This window comes from Biomphalaria glabrata, chromosome 12, assembly GCF_947242115.1.
Source record: "Biomphalaria glabrata chromosome 12, xgBioGlab47.1, whole genome shotgun sequence".
Classification (NCBI taxonomy): Eukaryota; Metazoa; Mollusca; class Gastropoda; family Planorbidae; genus Biomphalaria; species Biomphalaria glabrata.
Window position 1 is genome coordinate 38871526 of NC_074722.1, and position 7353 is coordinate 38878878.

A 7353-nucleotide genomic window follows, 5' to 3' on the forward strand; every position below is an offset into this window, starting at 1 on the left:
GACTTTGCAATCTGTAGGGCAGATGATATAAAGGTCATCTGTTTTTGCGTCCCATGGTTGGCACTATGACCAACTGTCTTTACCTTTTCCCTAACAAATGCCAGGAACCCATTAGAACCAGGTGTACTCAAAGGTGCCTAATAGTCCTAAAATTAAAAATCCCAGTCTTCAAACCCTGGACACATGTTTGGAAGCCAAGTATTTCACCGCTCAGTCACCTCACCTCCAAGTGAATTATATAGAAGCTTTTCACTGTTTGCTCAACTTTCGTTCTACAACTAAAGCAAGGTAATTATGTATTGTTAGGGACAGGGGTGGTCTCAATGCTGTCTGGAATGATTCAAGAGAATATTAGTATTATGTTAGCATGGCAGGGCCCAAGGTCATGTCTAGCCTGCACTAACAAGAAGTTACAGTTGCCAGAAGGTCTACTGGGTGGGTTGTATCTGTGCACCTCAGTCTGTGACCAAAGAAATCAAGAAAGAGAAGAAATAACAAAATGATACTTTAATTCAAATGAGCAAAGCAGCAGTTACAAAACACTGCAGATAAAAAAACAAAAAAATTTGGAAAAGATCTAGTACATAAACATTAGAAGTGGCCATCATTTTAAAACAAACTTTAAAACAAAAAACCGCCAATTATTTTGACAGTTGTTTCAATTAGAAAAATAATGTACCATAATATATAACTATATATATAAAGTAGCTTTACATATAGAAAAAAAAAACAAATTCTGAAACTTAAAGGCAGTTCAAAGTACAGAATAATTAAAACTGACACACTGTGGTCAACAGTACAGGAAACAGCATCGCCCTAACCCATATAATAATAGGCGGAAATAGAAGCATACAGCTTAGCACTAGTCTACAAAAGAAGCAAAAATAAAAATACATAAAAATAGCTCTAGAGCGTCAGTTCACAATTATAAAAAAATGCTTGCATGACCTGTTAATAAAGTCTAGGTCTACTGTTTGTTTTCTTGGTTTTACATGTGTTCCATCAGAAATAGAGATTACATCCTAGCCCTAACCAGGACTGAGTGTTCATACCAGAGACTATGGATAGTGGATACCCCCATGATCACCATTAGATAAGACAAAGTGAATTAGTATTTGAAAGTTTTAAATAGACTATGGGGATGAACTCAATGCTATAGTGAAGTCTGACAATATTAAATATTAATATAATCTTTGTTTATGAAACAATTTCTTATTTATGATTTCAGACTAAAACTTAAAATGCATTCATAGCAACACACAAACACATTCATATTAATAATAGTATAGAAAATGTTAACAGTTTTATGTTAAATATAATATAACATATTATAATTGATCTAAATAATGTCAAGTCACTATTTACACTATAAAAAGCATAGAACAAATTGTGCATGGATGTGACACTAATGAACATTAATATGATAGCACACAAAAGCAGGGGAGATAATAAATTGAATTAAAAGCATAATGTAGCAAGGCTTTGGTGTTGTGACTCCAATAATAATAATGATAATATACCACAGCCACTCCCTCCTCCAAAACAAAAAAGATAAAAACATTTCACTGAAACAACAAGAAGATTGAGGGGAAAAAAAGGAATATGAAAAAGAACAATGACTGGACTGAATGACAAGATTTACCTAAATATAGAACAAGATACAAGTCAATTATAGTGATTGCACCCAAATAGTTATTACAAAGTACATCACTTGTACCTATATTAGAAATGATTGTTCTATTCATTGTCATCTGTTAGGTTTTCTGACTTTGCGACCACTTCTTGTAATGTAACCTCTTTTTCTTCTTCTTCTTCTAGCCAGCTTTATTGCTGCTGAGCTGTGAGCTCTTTTGCAGACTGTGCCAAGGAAAAAAGTGTGCTGTTTTCTTCAGTTGTTCAGCACTGCCGTGCACGGTGTTGGTTATGTTGGGCTGTAGTGGAAGTAGGGTCTGCCTAAGGTGGATTAGGGAGGGGCATTCAAAGAGGATATGGTTTACGGCTTCAAAGGGGTGGGTGCAGTGTCTGCAAAAGAGGAGTTGTGTGGAGTTTATTTTGTTCAGGTGGTAATTTAATAGTGGAGTGTGTCCTGTTCTTAGTTGGAACGTTGTAGATTGTTCTTTGCAGGGGAGGAAGTTAATACTGTCCAGTTTGTTAGGCGTAGTCATTTCTTTGTACATGGCTCTGCCTGTGTTTCCTGATGCCCATTGGTTGAGCAACTCCTCTTTGTGATTGTTGACTAACATTGACCTTAGGGTGAGGTAGTTAACAGGTCTATCTGGTTGTTCCATAGATGAACCTGCCTTTGATAGCTTATCTGCCTTTTCATTTCCCATGATGACAATGTGTCCAGGGATCCACTGTAGTGTGATATTGATATTTAATTTTGATATCATCTGATGGATTATCACAATGAGTGTTGTCAACTCTCTTGGGCTGTTTGAGGTGCTGCTGTTAAGTTCTTGCAGAGTAGATTGGGAGTCTGTAAAGACAACAATATCTGATGGTGGTTACATTCCTTCATATAATTTGTTTTCCACTGTCTGTAGTGCTATGTTAATGTAACATAAAGTAGGTGACCATGGGTACTCAGCCTGAGGTTGGGAGGAGATCTGAATTTGAAGTAGCATTAGGGAAATGTTCATTTCTTTAAAGACGCAGGTTCCCTCACAAAAAAGGCTCTAAATGATGGTAGAAAAGGAAACAATCTCTAATGTATCTAATGTGTCTGTGTCTTTGCCTCTAGGAATTGTTTTCCCTCTCAAGATGTTCACTGTAAAGAGAACAAAAATCAATCAAAACATTTTCATAGTCAGTGAAACACAAAACTTGTCAAAGCTTTACTTAGAGGTTTAGTATAAAAAAAATATTAATTGATATACATAGCTTTGCTTACCTTTTTATTCTATACATCTCTTGATAAATATTTTGGTTTACATTTCATCTTGGTCTACATCTTCATCATGCTGGTCTACATCTTCATGTTGGTCTACATCTTCATGTTGGTCTACATCTTCATGTTGTCATGTTGGTCTACATCTTCATGTTGGTCTACATCTTCATGTTGGTCTACATGTACATGTCTACCTTTTCATCATGTTGGTCTACATCTTCATCATGCTGGTCTACATCTTCATCATGCTAGTCTACATCTTCATCATGCTGGTCTTCATCTTCATGATCTGAAAATGTTCCAAAATTTAATTATGATAATGAATATATAAAACATTGGACTATGAAATCAGAGCTGTTAAGTTTTTTTGAAGATAAAATTTCAACTTGACTATTAAAACTAGATCTATAAAAACTATATGAAGCTAAATGAGTTATTAATTAACATAATTATTCTTTAAATAATTTCAATTAAAAACATGCTCAATTTGCATGCAATAACACAAAAGATAAAGCATCACAAAAAAAAGAATGAAACTTACAGATATTTGCTTTGCTAAATCAGTAGTTTAATAGCTTGCCCTTGGTTATTAGGAAAATTTTATGACAATGACATTAAATTCAAAATTGTTAAATTCTACCTTTGTCAATGACTACTTGCCTTAAAGAATTATTGATACACCAATTTTTTTAGCGTTTTTATTTACTGTCTGCTTCTCAGAGGTAATAATTTCTAGCAATTTGTATGATGTTCCCTTTTTATATTACAAAGAAGAGATCTGTGTTTTGATCTGAAAAAAAAAAGTTAAATACTATTTATTACAACACTCCTGTTTAAAATATAATTGGTTGCTAAATTTTTTATATAGCGCTACTTTCATGCCTATAGCATGCTCAGAGCCCGAGTCGGGTGTCGAACCTCGAGCCCCCTTCTAGGTAGTCAAGACAAGCCAAGTTCAAGCGCACTTAGCCTCTCGACCACGCTTCCCACTAGATCTAAGCTACATTTCTAGCATAATAAGGCACCATCTTTAATACAAAGGACTGTGATGGTTATGGATAAGCAGACAGTCTTTAATACAAAGATTATGGATGAGTGACACCATCTTTAATACAAAGATTATGGGTGAGTGACACCATCTTTAATACAAAGATTATGGATGAGTGACACCATCTTTAATACAAAGATTATGGATGAGTGACACCATCTTTAATACAAAGATTATGGATGAGTAGGCCTGCAGTATTTCACATGGCTATGCAGACCAAGTCGTCAATGCATATTTCAACACAAATGAACAACTTAAGACCTAAAATCTAAACTATAACTAGCTATGTTATTAAGGCAGCATTTTCTTTTCACAAATATGATAAGTACAAAGTAAGACTAGGCCTAGGATACACTTGATACAGGTAACAATAACACAACAATAGTTAGATGTTTACTAGATCTAGAATTCTCTCTCTCTATATATATAATATATATATTATATATATATTAAATATATATAAAAAGTAAAGTTCCCCTTTCAGATCATTCTGTGGGTGTCATGTGGCCAGCACAACGACCAACCGCCTTTACTTTTCCCCAACTAATGTCAGGTACCCATTAGAGATGGGTGGATTCAGAGGCGCCCAAGGATCACGATATAAAAATCCCAGCCTTCACAGGGATTCGAACCCGGGACCCCAGGTGCAGAAGCCAAGCGCTTTACCGCTCAGCCACCGCGCCTCCACATATAATATATATATATATATAATATACTATATATATAGATCTTTAGCTAGAAATATATAGTAATAAATATGTAGATCTAGGCTTATAGACAACTAGAATCTCAATCTAGATTAGATCTAGATCTATCTAGACTTCTAGATTCTAAGAGTCTCTAGATCTAGATGAGCCGGTTATCGTGACGTAAGCAAATTTACTTTATCTTAAAGGCCTATATTCCCTATAAGAGTGAATAGTCTAGATCTATATCTATAATCTATATTATAGTCTATAGTTATAGCCTATACATCTCTAGAATCTAGACATAAATTAAATTTATTAATCATGTTATAAAAGTTATTTAATCTTTGACAGAATTACCATAAAGTTGATATAAATCTAGTTGCCAAAGCAAGTAAATATTGACTAGATAATAAGATGGCATTACTAAATTTAAATTAGATCTAGAAGACACTGCAAACATACCTGGAACCGAAGATTAGACACAAGGGACATAGATCTATACACATACACACAATATACTAACCAGTGGTCGGCAAACTCGTCATCCAAAAGAGAGAAATATAAACAATACAAAATTGAAGTTTGATCAGAGTTAGTAGCCCTGGAGACACTTTTATTTGAAATAATTAGGATTTAAAGTACAATCTCGCGACTACCGTTACCTTTATCTTAGGTTGGGGGGCCTACATCAAATTAAACTTAGTATTATACCAGGGCCGGATTTACCTATAGGCAACACATGTTAGTATTGTTAGAACTATAACTTCCTCACAAGCTACGGTCTGCGGGCAATTTCTGTGCACGGATCAAAGGTTTGGAACTCACTCCCCATTGATCTCAGACAGACATGCTACACTAAATTCAAGAAGAACATTAATAAGACATATCTGTTTAAAACTTTTTATTTAGATTAGTTTGTGTCATTTTAGCTCTCCTGTTTATGTTTGTAATGTTATCACAGCGCCTTGAGCCTACATTTTTGTTTGTTAACTGCTCGAGTCGGGTGTCGAACCTCGAGCCCCTTTTATAGGTAGCCAAGCAAAGTTAAGTTCAAGCGTTCTTAGTCTCTCGACCACGCTTCCCAGATGTGCCGACAAAGGATCACTAAATTATTATGTTTGTTTTACATGTTTCGGATGTTCATTCAGAGTTGAAGATAATTTACTTCCTAGTCCAAACCATCCTCAGGGCGACGGGAGAGGGGAGCGGGCTGGGTTTGAACCCGGGACCATCGCGAACGACAGTCCAGCGCGCATACCGCACGACCATCCTCGTAAATAATCCCCCATCGTAAATAATTAATAACCATTTCATCAAATATTGACTATGTTTATGACATTGTTGATCTTTTTTAAATTAGCATTACATGTTCGTAATAAAAATAAAAGAGCTGTCATCTACAGATCGTTCGTTATCTCTGCACAGTGAATAGTGAATAATAAGATGACTTTTTTTAATCGGTAAAAATTGAAGCTTAAAATGTTTCTCTCTATAACCAACGAACTTTGTCATAGGGCAGAATATCTGCATCATAGATACAAACACACTCTCTCTCGCTCTACTTCAATTAAAAATTCTTAAAATGTGCGAAGATAAAGATCACTAGATAAAATTCAAGTAAGCCTACTTTGCGAATTTCGGCAATTGTTTGCGCCCTTAGTGATTCCTAATAAAAAATCTCGTGATATATTTTTTCTTTCAAAATTGAGATAAATCACAGACCTATAGGCCTTTATATTAACACCAATTTCTTCCACCTTTCTACTGTTGAAATGTAAACTCTTATTTTCCTAATGGAATTAATTTTTGCAAGCACTTAGTTATAAAATTTGCTAAATCTACCTCACGTATTTGTCATTCAATTGGAAATTAATCCCATAATTATTCTATTATATATGAGTATTGTGTATTGGAATGATTGCATGCCAAATGCGATCTTTAAATTAAGCGTAATGAAGGATGGCGTAACAGAGACCCCCCCCCTCCCCCATGCGCTATAAAGATCAAATGAGGCGCCATTTTGATCGAGGTGACAGAGAAAAACAACTGCCAGAAAAGAATACATTTGATTAGAGTAGCACAAAGATCAAAATCACTCAGAAGGTTAAAAAGTAAAGTAGCAATACTACATAACACTAGCTGTACCATAATTTACAAACACGAAAGGTCATCTGTCTTCATCGAGAAGTCCATACAAGTCTTAACTTTTAAAACGCTGGTTGTGAAGTCTTTAGAAGTCTAACTTTTAAAGCGCTGGTTGTTAGGGTGTATTTGTTCCGGGTGTGAATGGTGTTCGTATTTGCATCTATATTGTTATTGTTACAGTAGTTACTTGAGGTGGTCAAAGACAAAGACAGTTCTAGACAAACAATTTCCATTTGATTGGATCAATAAAAATTATCTGAAAGTTTTCTGAAAACAAAATAAAATACTCAGAAAGACAGCAGGGTAAAGCACATTACTTGTTCCACGTGCTAGGACAAATGTGTACAAGTGCTCCTTCTTCAATGGTGCTATTAGAGCATGGAATGGGTTGTCTGAATCAGCCAGGAAAAGCAATGACTTGGAAAATACTAAATCACTAATTAACTAGATAACTGGATTCTCACAGGCCGTAATTTTCCTTTGAAGTAACGTCTGTAATTCATCAGATAAGACAGGCGCAGTCGACGAAAAAAAAAAAGAACGTAGGCCTCAGAGAACCTGCTTTTTATGCATAAGTTGTG

General features: G+C 35.1%; 1 long non-coding RNA gene across 1 annotated transcript; it reads right to left on the reverse strand.

The window, feature by feature from the left end:
* Positions 1 to 492: 492 nt before the first annotated feature.
* LOC129922029 (uncharacterized) lies at positions 493 to 3179 on the reverse strand. The gene is made up of 2 exons (XR_008774009.1): positions 2894 to 3179; positions 493 to 2770 (listed from the first exon to the last, which is right to left on the reverse strand). It is a non-coding gene; the product is annotated as an uncharacterized LOC129922029 (long non-coding RNA).
* Positions 3180 to 7353: the final 4174 nt, after the last annotated feature.